Here is a 13,688-nt window from a genome sequence, read left to right as displayed (position 1 = left end):
TAGCAACCAAATCTCTGGTACCAAAAATCCTAAGATGACCAGCCAACACTGAACAATGAACCTCAGAAATTACCTTACTTGTCCATCTATCAGGAACAAACAGCTTCCCCACTGGACAGCGGTCAGGCCTATCAGCCTGAAATTCCTGAAGCACCCGCCGCAAATCAGGGGAGATAGCAGAAAGAATCACCCCCTCCTTAAGAATGCCAACCAGCTCCAGGACTCCAGAAGAATCAGGCGAAAAAATCCTCGAGAGGTCATCAGCATTAACATTCTTAGATCCCGGAAGATACGAGACCACAAAATCAAAATGGGAGAAAAACAGGGACCATCGAGCCTGTCTAGGATTCAGCCACTTGGCCGACTCGAGGTAAATCAGATTCTTATGATCGGTCAGGACCACAACACGGTGTTTAGCTCCCTCAAGCCAATGTCGCCACTCCTCAAACGCCCACTTCATAGCCAACAACTCCCGATTGCCGACATCATAATTGCGTTCTGCAGGCGAAAACTTTCTGGAAAAAAAAGCACACGGTTTCATCAAAGAACCATCAGACTCCCTCTGAGACAAAACGGCCCCTGTCCCAATCTCAGAAGCGTCGACCTCAACCTGAAAAGGAAGAGAAACATCAGGTTGACGCAACACAGGGGCAGAAGTAAATCGGCGTTTAAGCTCCTGAAAGGCCTCAACAGCCTCAGAGGACCAATTCGTCACATCAGCGCCTTTCTTCGTCAAATCAGTAAGGGGCTTAACCACACTGGAAAAGTTGGCAATGAAACGGCGATAGAAATTAGCAAAGCCCAAAAATTTTTGAAGACCCTTCACAGATGTGGGTTGGATCCAGTCATGAATAGCTTGGACCTTAACAGGATCCATTTCTATAGACGAGGGAGAAAAAATAAAACCCAAAAAAGAGACCTTCTGAACTCCAAATAGGCACTTAGACCCCTTCACAAATAAAGCATTATCACAAAGGATCTGGAACACCATCCTGACCTGCTTCACATGAGACTCCCAATCATTGGAAAAAATCAAAATATCATCCAAATATACGACCGTGAATTTATCAAGATAATTGCGGAAAATATCATGCATGAAAGACTGGAACACAGATGGAGCATTAGAGAGCCCAAATGGCATCACAAGGTATTCAAAATGGCCTTCGGGCGTATTAAATGCAGTTTTCCATTCGTCACCCTGTTTAATACGAACAAGATTATATGCCCCTCAGAGGTCAATCTTAGTAAACCAACTAGCCCCCTTAATCTGAGCAAACAAATCAGTAAGCAAAGGCAAGGGGTATTGGAATTTGACCGTGATCTTATTAAGAAGACGATAATCAATACAGGGTCTCAAGGAGCCATCCTTCTTAGCAACAAAAAAGAAACCCGCTCCCAATGGTGACGAAGAGGGCCGAATATGCCCTTTCTCCAAAGATTCCTTAACATAGCTCCGCATGGCGGCATGCTCTGGCACAGACAGATTGAAAAGTCGGCCCTTAGGGAACTTACAACCAGGAATCAGGTTAATAGCACAATCACAGTCCCTATGTGGAGGAAGGGAACTGGACTTGGGCTCATCAAATACATCCTGGAAATCCGACAAAAACTCAGGGACCTCAGAAGAGGGGGAAGAGGAAATTGATATCAAAGGAACGTCACTATGTACTCCTCGACAACCCCAACTAGTCACCGACATAGTTTTCCAATCCAGCACCGGATTATGTTCCTGTAACCATGGAAATCCCAGTACAACAACATCATGCAGGTTATGCAACACCAGAAAACGGCAATCTTCCTGATGTGCAGGAGCCATGTACATAGTCATCTGTGTCCAGTACTGAGGTTTATCCTTGGCCAAGGGTGTAGCATCAATGCCCCTCAAAGGAATAGGGCTCTGCAAAGGCTGCAAGGAAAAACCTGGCGAATTCTAAGTCCATTAAGTTCAGGGCAGCGCCTGAATCCACAAATGCCATGACAGAAAAGGACGACAATGAGCAAATCAGGGTCACAGATAAGAGAAATTTAGGCTGTATAGTACTAATGGTAACAGACCTAGCGACTCTCTTAGTACGCTTAGGGCAATGAGATAACATGAGACGAATCACCACAGTAAAAACACAGCCTATTCTGACGTCTGAATTCCTGCCGTTCTATTCTAGTCAAAATCCTATCACATTGCATAGGTTCAGGACTGTACTCAGAGGATACTGCCATATGGTGCACAGCTTTGCGCTCGCGCAGACGCCGATCAATCTGAATGGCTAGAGACATATATTCGCTCAAACCGGCAGGCGTAGGAAAGCCCACCATAACATCTTTAAGGGTTTCAGAAAGACCTTTTCTGAAAATAGCAGCCAGAGCCTCTTCATTCCATTTAGTGAGCACAGACCATTTTCTAAATTTCTGGCAGTATAACTCTGCCGCTTCCTGACCTTGACACAAGGCCAACAGGGTTTTTTCTGCATGATCCACAGAATTAGATTCGTCATACAATAATCCGAGCGCTTGAAAAAATGCATCTACATTCAATAATGCCGGATCCCCTGTTTCAAGAGAAAAAGCCCAGTCTTGAGGGTCACCACGCAGCAAGGATATGATGATTTTCACCTGCTGAATGGGATCACCAGAAGAACGGGGTTTCAAAGCAAAAAACAATTTGCAGTTATTTTTAAAGTTCAAAAACTTGGATCTGTCCCCAAAAAACAAATCAGGAGTAGGAATTCTGGGCTCTAAAGCCAGAGTCTGGACAACATAGTCCTGGATACTCTGTACTCTTGCAGCAAGTTGATCCACACGAGAAAACAAACCCTGAACATCCATGCCAAAACATATATCCTGAACCACCCAGATATCAAGAGGAAAAAAAAAAAGACAAACCAAAGCACAGAAAAAAAAAATGGTTCAGAACTTTCTTTTCCTTCTTTTGAGATGCATTTAATTCATTTTTGGCCACTTGTACTGTTATGATCTGGTGGTTTAGGAACAACATGAGACAAGCTCTGAAGGAGGTGGTATCTGTACTGACCGCAACCCCTGAACCTAGCAGCGCAACGAAAAATAGCCGTGGGGGGTACCTGACGCTCCCTAGACCCCTCGGCACAGCCTAAGATCTAACTTCCCCTAAAGATGGAAACAGGAAACCTATCTTGCCTCAGAGAAAATCCCCAAAGGAAAGATAGCCCCCCACAAATATTGACGGTGAGAGGAAGGGAAAATAACATACGCAGAAATGAAATCAGATTTTAGCATAGGAGGCCAGTCTAGCTTGATAGATAGGACAGGAAAGGATACTGTGCGGTCAGTATAAAAACTACAAAACAATCCACACAGAGTTTACAAAATCTCCACACCTGACTAAAGGTGTGGAGGGTAAATCTGCTTCCCAGAGCTTCCAGCTAACAGAAATAATCCATACTGACAAGCTGGACAAATATAGAATGCACAGAACAATAGGTCCACAACATGTGGACTGAAATGAGCAAAGCCAGAACTTATCTTTGCAGAACTGGTCAGGAAACCAGGAGAATCCAAGCAGAGATGTGAATACAGCCAGGAAACATTGACAAGTGGCACAGGCTGAAGAAAAAGCCAGACTTAAATAGTGGAGCAGAAGAGACGATAAGTGGAGGCAGCTGAAGACAGCTAACTCCAAGGAGCAGCCATACCACTAGAAACCACAAGAGGGAGCCCAAGAGCAGAACTCACAAAAGTGCCACTTACAACCACCGGAGGGAGGCCAAGAGCGGAATTCACAACAGCTGGCTGCTGCAGCTAACAGCGTGTCTGGTCTGCTATTAAAGAAAAATGAATGTTCACTGCTTTCCACTCCCATGGGTGTGGAAGGCGGTGAATATTAATTTCTCTTTAGCAGCGGGCACATGAGTATGCCGCAGCCATCGGCTCCTGCCTCCTGTGACCCACTGCTCCCACTCCCCCACCTCCCTATCCACAGCAGATACATCCAGACTATAAGACGCACCCCACATTTTCCTCTACATTTGTGGAGGAAAAAAGTGTGTGTGATAGTCAGAAAAATACGGTATATAGTTTTTATTTTAATTTTATTTTCAGAATCTTCACTGTGTAAAAAATGTTTTTAAGCATTTAACCGAACTTGTTGACATCCATTATAGTTGAAAGTAGATCAAATTTTTTAAGTTAAATTTTTTTGTAGGTGCAAATTTTAATCCTTTTTTTAAGACTTCAACCTCTGACCAGCTTAAAAAGCTTTCTGGCAAATGTACTATAGAAAGATCGTCATGATTTACTTCTTCTGCCGTGTTAGGTAATTGTGTGTTTGTTTTCTTGTGCTTTCTTCCTGCTCTCTTTGATACCTTTTTGTTATTAAGTCATTTTTGGAGGAATAAAAGTTGCATTTTTTTTTATTTTGTAGAGTTTATAGTGGGTGGTACAATGCTTTCCACTTTACAATCAGATGAATCTATGTTGCCATCTGTGGACTCCAATGAAGACCTGAAACTGACTCGTCAGTTATGTTTTTGTTCGTATCGACTTTTTTCGTGATTTTTTTATAATAGAGTTAGGGCTTCCAGTGGTTTTGTTACATAGGTACCAATTACAAAAAAACATTGTTTGCATAATCTTGCATCTCTCTTGAATTTTGTTTGTTTTATAGATGTTATATCTTCTAACTTGCGCAAGTTTTCATTAATCTTATTTTTGGAAGCTATATAAAATTCTGAGTTGACATGATCTGTCAGATGGCTCTCCTTTTCTTTTATGTTCGTTTCCATTTTACATTTCTCATGTTTGACAATCAAGTTCATCAGTTTAATTGAACAGTCACTAAGAATTCCATACCACTCAGTAAGAAATTCATCATGACAGTATATATCAGAGTTGGTCATTTTTTTAAACATAATCCTTGTGTGATCATAGATTTATCCATATATGTTTGCAAAGTTGTCGAATCGCACCAGGTTCTTAATCTGAATGTCATTTGTTTTTCAAGATTCTTCAAGGATTCTTTTATATTGTGTTGGTCATTAGGGATATAAATGCCAGTAGTGGAAAAATGTTTTTGTAGTCTGGTTTGATTATTTGAGTTGAAAAAATCCTTCTCCCCAGACAAAGGGGGATCCATTTTTATAACCATGTTTAAATATTTAGTTTAAAAAATAAATGTGTGAGCAGGGATGATTGCCAACATAAAGTGTAATCACATAGAAAAAATGGGTATCCAGCTCACCCATAAACTGAAGTACTCCGGTAGTGCAGGACATGAAGGCCTGTGTCGGCAGCAGGAAATGAAGACAACTTGGTAGGGAAGATTAGCATTGCACAATCTTCCCTACCAAAATTTCATGTCCCTGGGTATGCACCAGACTGATGTGTTTTGAACTACTTGTTTTAAGTCACAGTATGGTGTGCGTCTTAGACCTAGGGTGTTGTTTTATATAGTATTCAAACAGGAAATGACATTGACAAATCTCCATATTATATACCAGCTTATTATTTTATTTATAATCAATAATTTGATCCTTACAATATCATTGTGTAACAATGTCAACTATAATCCAAAGAATCCTAAATTGCCATAACACGCAACAAGGAAAAACACAATGTCTAATAAATTTTAAAATTAATATTTATTAATAATTCACATAATAAATTTAAACATGTAATACTAAAGTGAAAAACCTTCCAATGTATAGGAGCGGATAGATACACATAACATCACATATCCTTAAATGTGTGATCATCATCCCAAAATAGCCCACATATGAACGGCTGTATAATGAACAAATCCATATCAAGCTACCCAAAAGGAAGCAATTCTAAATGGAAATCCAGAGAATTGCAAGTACCCAAGTGAGAAGGCACAATAATTCATTGCCATCAACTGGTACACTTGCTGACTATCGCCACTCACAAAGAATGTACCCACAATACAACACTGGACAAAGTAATAGCCGAAAAAAAAAAAATGGACAAATAGATTGTAACTTACACAGGGAATGGTGTCCGTGTATCCGCTCCTTTACCCCGACGCGCAGAAAAACTATAGCTTTAGTCTCACAAGAGATCAACAAAAAGCATTGAAAGAAATGCAGACGTGGTCGGACGTGGTCTTTAAGGCCGCAGATAAAGGGGGGAATTTAGTAATATGGCCTTCGGTACTATATGAGGAACAGGCTGATAAATTGTTAAACGATGTATCTTGCTATCGTAGATTACCTTCAAATCCTCTTCCATCATACCAAAGGGAGTTGGTGAAAATTTTAGAAGAGGCATTCGATAAAGGGATTATTCCAAAACAATTATTAAATTTGGTACAAAAGATGGTACCCAAACTCCCTACCTTTTATTTAATCCCTAAGGTCCACAAAAATTTGGAGAATCCGCCGGGGCGACCAATTGTGGCTGGAAATGAAGGACTTTGCGAAATAATTTGTGACACCTTGGAATATTTTTGAAACCATTGGTGGCTAGCCTGCCGTCGTATATCGGGGACACCACATCTGCCTTGAAGAGGTTAGACAATTTATGTCTGACGGAAGATATGGTGATGGTCACGGCAGATGTGGAGTCCCTGTATACTTCCATTAGGCATAAGGATGGCCTGGCAGCCACCGAATGGTTTTTGAGAACGAGTAACCTAGAATCGGATTTGGTCGATCTGTTGTTGGTTTTGTTGGAGTTTATACTTACCCACAACTGTTTTATCTTCAACAAACGGGTATACCTGCAGAAGCAGGGGACCGCCATGGGTGCCTCCTGTGCCCCGTCCTACGCAAACCTTTTTTTAGGATTATGGGAAAGGGATATTTTCATCAGTAATCCCATCCCTGGCATCGATAACGTACATCATTGGATGCGTTATATCGATGATGTTTGGTTTGTGTGGGAGGGGCCTATATATCAACTGGAGGCACTCATGGCGGTCCTCAATAACAATGATATCAACATCAGGTTGACCTTTAAGGTAGGTCGAAGTCTAGATTTTCTTGACTTACAAATTGATGCATCCGCCAGTGGCAATTTGTCCACTGAAGTGTTCAGAAAAGTGACTGCAACCAACACCTTGTTGCACGCCACGTCATCCCACCCTCCATCGGTGATTAAAGGAATACCAATGGGACAATTTTTGAGGGTTAAACGTATATGCTCTAGCGGACAATCCTTTGAAAGACAAGCCAAGGAGTTAGGTACGAGATTTAAAAATAGGGGATACAGTTTTAAAAACATCAGAAAAGGATATCAAAATGCTAAACATAAGTCCAGAAATGAACTTTTATATAAAAATGATCGGAGCAAAGGAGATATTGGTGAAGACAATTTTTGCCCACGCTTAATTGCAACATACAATAACAAATGGCCTCAATTTTGCCAAATTGTTCGCAAGCATTGGCAAATTTTGTTGACTGATCCAATCCTCAAAAAATGTCTACCCCCTTCCCCTCTTATTACGGCAAGAAGAGCTAAGAATTTAAAGGATATTTTGGTCCATAGCCATTATGAGCAGAACAAAAAGGGAACATGGCTGGACACAAAGGGTTTTTACCCATGTGGGCACTGTAAGGCGTGCGATAACATGTCTAAGAGCCTAACATTTACTGATGCCAAGGGCAAGAGAGTGTACTCTATCAGACATTTTATTTCTTGCGCCACAAAAGGCGTGATTTATTGTGCCCAGTGCCCCTGTGGTAAAATTTATATCGGGTTGACAACCAGAGAACTTCGTATCCGCACAAGAGAACACGTTAGGGATATTGATAAAAGTAAAAATGTGGAGGATGTTTCCTTACTAAAAACTATACCCCAACATTTCTTTGAGCATCATAATAGTGACTCCAGCTTATTAAAGGTTAAAGGCATAGATATAGTACAGATGGGGCCGAGAGGGGGTAATCTAGCCAAAAATCTAGCGAGACTCGAAAGCAAATGGATCTACAGACTGGGCAGTGTAGCCCCTGTGGGATTAAACGAAAATTTTGGCTTCTCAGCATTCCTTGAATAATCCGGTTTTGTTTGGACGTAGTGGTATTTTTTAGGGGTTTAGGGATACTGGTTTGGGATGTCATTTTATGATTTTAACGTGTTCTTTTTCATTATTAATAGATTCATGTAGTCCTGACATTTGGACGTAGTTGGTAATCCTCTTTCCGTTCAAGGTGTTTATATAATCAAGAAGGAATCCCATTATACAGAAATATAACATTGGAGGACACAGGAAGAAAAGAATTTTAATGTGTGTAGTGTTTATTTCAGCAACAAAATTTGTTTTTCACTTTTGACCATCTGGGTCCATTTTCAAGGACTGGTTTATTTTATAGGTTTTGTAAAGCACTTTACTGTCATATTTGTCATTTTTGATAAATTTCTATTTATATTGTATAAAAATCACTTTGTATTAAAAGCACTTTATATTTGTTAATATGATACATGTATATATCTATATTATATATTGGCACTAGTTATAGGCACCTTATTTTTGTTTATTAGCATTTAATTGTTACACATATTTATCAAAATGTTTTCAATAATCATTCTTCCTAAGTGTCTATTATCTATCATGTACTAATGTTTTATATGTTTTTTGTAATGGGATGGTCTTTTAATGTTAGCTTCCCTCAGCCAGCCTTGTCCGGGAACGTCGCGCTGCCTTCTGATCGGTTCTCCCACAGACTTCACTGACTCCGGCGGGCAGGACTTAGCTGGCACGCACAGCGCTCATTAATGAGCGCCTGGGTGCTTGCGGTCCATAGTCCGGAAGCAGTGAGGCCATTTCCGGTGCGCGGAGGACAGCGTCAGCGCACACTTAGTTTCCCTGACAACGTAGGCTGCGGCGTCCTGCAAGGAGTCCTTTTGATTGGAGGAGTTATAGTTTAAATGTCCGGCGTCCCTTTACCCCGACACGCCCCCTGAGGAAGTGTTACGAAACGCGTGTCGGGGTAAAGGAGCGGATACACGGACACCATTCCCTGTGTAAGTTACAATCTATTTGTCCATTTTTTTTTCGGCTATTACTTTGTCCAGTGTTGTATTGTGGGTACATTCTTTGTGAGTGGCGATAGTCAGCATGTGTACCAGTTGATGGCAATGAATTATTGTGCCTTCTCACTTGGGTACTTGCAATTCTCTGGATTTCCATTTAGAATTGCTTCCTTTTGGGTAGCTTGATATGGATTTGTTCGTTATACAGCCGTTCATATGTGGGCTATTTTGGGATGATGATCACACATTTAAGGGTATGTGATGTTATGTGTATCTATCCGCTCCTATAAATTGGAAGGTTTTTCACTTTAGTATTACATGTTTAAATTTATTATGTGAATTATTAATAAATATTAATTTTAAAAATTTATTAGATGTTTTTTCCTTGTTGCGTGTTATGGCAATTTAGGATTCTTTGGATTATAGTTATTATTTTATTTGTTTGGTAATACAAATCTAAAATATAAAACTGGTATGAAAAACTGGTATATAATTATGATGCCCTCACTGTGGTTTCTCTGAGTCCCAAATCTTTAGAAGTGGCTTTATAACCTTTTCCAGGCTTATAGATCTCAATTACTTTGTTTCTCATTAGTTTCGGAATGTCTTTGGGTCACAGCATGATGTCTAGCTTTTGAGAATCTTTCGGTCTACTTCTCTGCGTAAGGCAGGTCATATTTAAGTGATTTCTTGATTGAGAACAGGTGTGTCAATAATCAGCCTAAGTGAGGCTAGGGAATTTGAATTCAGCTTCCCAAAGATATGATAAACCACTGCTAATGTATGTTTTAAGAGGGAGAGGGGGACAATCACTTTTTCACACAAGGCTCTATAGGTTTGGATTTCTTATTCCCTTAAAAATAAGGACCTTCATTTAAAAACTGCATTTTGTGTTTACTTGTGTTGCCTGTGTCTAATATTTAACCCCTTTCTGCCATTAAACGTACTATCCCGTCGAGGTGACCTGGGACTTAATTCCCAGGGACGGGATAGTACGTCATAGGCGATTGGCCGCGCTCACGGGGGAAGCGCGGCCGGGTGTCAGCTGATTATTACAGCTGACATCCGGCACTATGTGCCAGGAGCGGTCACGGACCACTCCAGGCACATTAACCCCCGGAACACTGCAATCAAACATGATCGCAGCATTCCGGCGGCATAGGGAAACATGCTTCCCTGAGACCCTTGGAACAACGCAATGTGGTTGCGTTGTTCCAAGTGTCGCCTCCTTCCTCCTCCCTGCAGGCCCTGGATCCAAGATGGCCGTGGGGGGCCTTCCGGGTCCTGCAGGGAGGTGGCTTGCAAGCGCCTGCAGCACTGCCTGTCAGATCGCTGATCTGACACAATGCTGTGCAGTGTCAGATCAGTGATCTGACACTATACCATGATGTCCCACGCTGGGACAAAGCAAAAAGGTAAAAAAAAAAAAATTTACATGTGCAAAAAAAAATAAAAATTAAATCCTAAATAAAAAAAATAAAATAAAAAAAAAAAAATATATATATATATATATATAGTTCCAATAAATACATTTCTTTATGTAAATATAAAAAAATAAATAAAAGTACACATATTTAGTATCGCCACGTCTGTAACGACCCGACCTATAAAACTGTCCCACTATTTAACCGCTTCAGTGAACACCGTAAAAAAAAAAGGCAAAAAACAATGCTTTATTATCACACCGCTGAACAAAAAGTGGAATAACATGCGATCAAAAAGACGGATATAAATAAACATGGAACCACCGAAAACGTCATCTTGTCCCGCAAAAAACGAGCCGCCATACAGCGTCACCAGCAAAAAAATAAAAGTTATAGCCCTCAGAATAAAGCAATCCAAAAATAATTATTTTTTTTTTCTATAAAAGTTTTTATTGTATAAAAGCGCCAAAATATAAAAAAAATGATATAAATGAGGTATCGCTGTAATCGTACTGACCCGAAGAATAAAACTGCTTTATCAATTTTAACATACGCGGAACGGTATAAACGCCCCCCAAAAGAAATTCACGAATTGCTGGTTTTTCTTCATTCTGCTTAACAAAAATTGGAATAAAAAGCGATAAAAAAAAGTCATGCGCCCAAAAATGGTTCCGCAAAAAACAAGACCTCACATGATTCTGTGGACCAAAATATGGAACAATTATAGCTCTCAGAATGTGGTAACGCAAAAAATATTTTTTGCAATAAAAAGCGTCTTTTAGTGTGTGAAAGCTGCCAAATATAAAAACCCGCTATAAATAGTAACTCAAACCCCCCTTTATCACCGCCTTAGAGGAAAATAATAAAATTAAAAAAAGTATTTATTTCCATTTTCCCATTAGGGTTAGGGTTGGGGCTAATGTTAGGGTTGGGGCTAAAGCTAGGGTTGGGGCTAGGGTTTGGATTACGTTTATGGTTGGGTTAGGGGTATGGTTAGGGTTGGTTTTGGGGTGTTTTGGGGTTGGGATTAGGGGTGTGTTCGGGTTAGAGGTGTGGTTAGGGTTGGGATTAGGGCTAGGGGTGTGTTGGGATTAGGATTGTGGTTAGAATTGGGAGGTTTCCACTGTTTAGGCACACCAGGGGCTCTGCAAATGCAACATGATGTCCGATCTCAATTCCATCCAATTCTGTGTTGTAAAAGTAAAACGGTGCTCCTTCCCTTCTGAGCTCTGCCGTGCGCCCAAACAGTAGTTTTCTCCCACATATGGGTTATCAGCGTACTCAGGGCAAATTGGACAACTTTTGGGGTCCAATTTGTCCTGTTAACCTGGGAAAAATACAAAACCAGGGGCTTAAAAATCATTTTTGTGAAAAAAAAAAGGATTTTTTATTTTCACAGCTCTACGTTATAAACTTTAATGAAACACTTGGGGGTTCAAAGTTCTCACAACACATCTAGATAAGGTCCTTTGTTGGTCTAGTTTCCAATATGGGGGTCACTTGTGGGGAGTTTCTATTGTTTAGGTACATCAGGGGCTCTGAAATTGCAACGTGACGTCCGCAGACCATTCTATCAAAGTCTGCATTCCAAAACGCCACTTCTTCCCTTCTGAGCTCTGCCATGCTCCCAAACAGTAGTTTTCTCCCACATATGGGGTATCAGCGCACTCAGGACAAATTGGACAAAAACTTTTTGCATCCAATTTCTCCTGTTACCTTTGTGAAAATAAAAAATTGGGGCTAAAAGATAATTTTTGTGGAAAAAAATGATTTTTTAATTTTCACGGCTCTACATTATAAACTTCTGTGAAGCACTTGGGGGTTCAAAGTGCTCACCACACATCTAGTTAAGTTCCTTAGGGGGTCTACTGTTATGACCTGGTGGTCAGGACAATAATGGACCTGGTGGTTAAGAGCACACGGAATGACCTGATAGTTACTGATAATAAAGGACGAGCTCTGGGACGTGGGAACTCTGCTGACCGCAATCCCTAATCCTATCAAACACACTAGAAATAGCCGTGGATTGCGCCTAACGCTCCCTATGCAACTCGGCACAGCCTAAGGAACTAGCTAGCCCTGAAGATAGAAAAATAAAGCCTACCTTGCCTCAGAGAAATTCCCCAAAGGAAAAGGCAGCCCCCCACATATAATGACTGTGAGTAAAGATGAAAATACAAACACAGAGATGAAATAGATTTAGCAAAGTGAGGCCCGACTTACTGAATAGACCGAGGATAGGAAAGGTTACTTTGCGGTCAGCACAAAAACCTACAAAAAGACCACGCAGAGGGCGCAAAAAGACCCTCCGCACCGACTCACAGTGCTGAGGCGCTCCCTCTGCGTCCCAGAGCTTCCAGCAAGCAAGACAACAATAAAAATAGCAAGCTGGACAGAAAAATAGCAAACCAAAGAAATACAAGCTGGAACTTAGCTTCTGCTGGGAAGACAGGTCACAAGAACGATCCAGGAGTGAACTAGACCAATACTGGAACATTGACAGGTGGCATGGAGCAAAGATCTAAGTGGAGTTAAATAGAGCAGCCAGCTAACGAATTAACCTCACACCTGAGGAAGGAAACTCAGAAACACCCACCAGAGGAAGTCCATGGACAGAACCAGCCAAAGTACCATTCATGACCACAGGAGGGAGCCCGACAACAGAATTCACAACAGTACCCCCCCTTGAGGAGGGGTCACCGAACCCTCACCAGAGCCCCCAGGCCGACCAGGATGAGCCAAATGAAAGGCACGAACCAGATCGGCAGCATGAACATCAGAGGCAAAAACCCAGGAATTATCTTCCTGACCATAACCCTTCCACTTGACCAGATACTGTAGTTTCCGTCTCGAAACACGAGAATCCAAAATCTTCTCCACCACATACTCCAACTCCCCCTCAACCAACACCGGGGCAGGAGGATCAACGGATGGAACCACAGGCGCCACGTATCTCCGCAATAACGACCTATGGAACACATTATGGATGGCAAAAGAAAAAGGAGGGGCCAAACGAAATGACACAGGATTGATAACCTCAGAAATCTTATACGGACCAATGAAACGAGGCTTAAACTTAGGAGAGGAAACCTTCATAGGAACATAACGAGACGACAACCAAACCAAATCCCCAACACGAAGTCGGGGACCCACACAGCGCCGGCGGTTAGCGAAACGTTGAGCCTTCTCCTGGGACAATGTCAAATTGTCCACCACATGAGTCCAAATCTGCTGCAACCTATCCACCACAGTATCCACACCAGGACAGTCCGAAGACTCAACCTGCCCTGAAGAGAAACGAGG

This window comes from Ranitomeya imitator, chromosome 2, assembly GCF_032444005.1.
Source record: "Ranitomeya imitator isolate aRanImi1 chromosome 2, aRanImi1.pri, whole genome shotgun sequence".
Classification (NCBI taxonomy): Eukaryota; Metazoa; Chordata; class Amphibia; order Anura; family Dendrobatidae; genus Ranitomeya; species Ranitomeya imitator.
Note: the sequence above shows the minus strand (reverse complement) of the source record.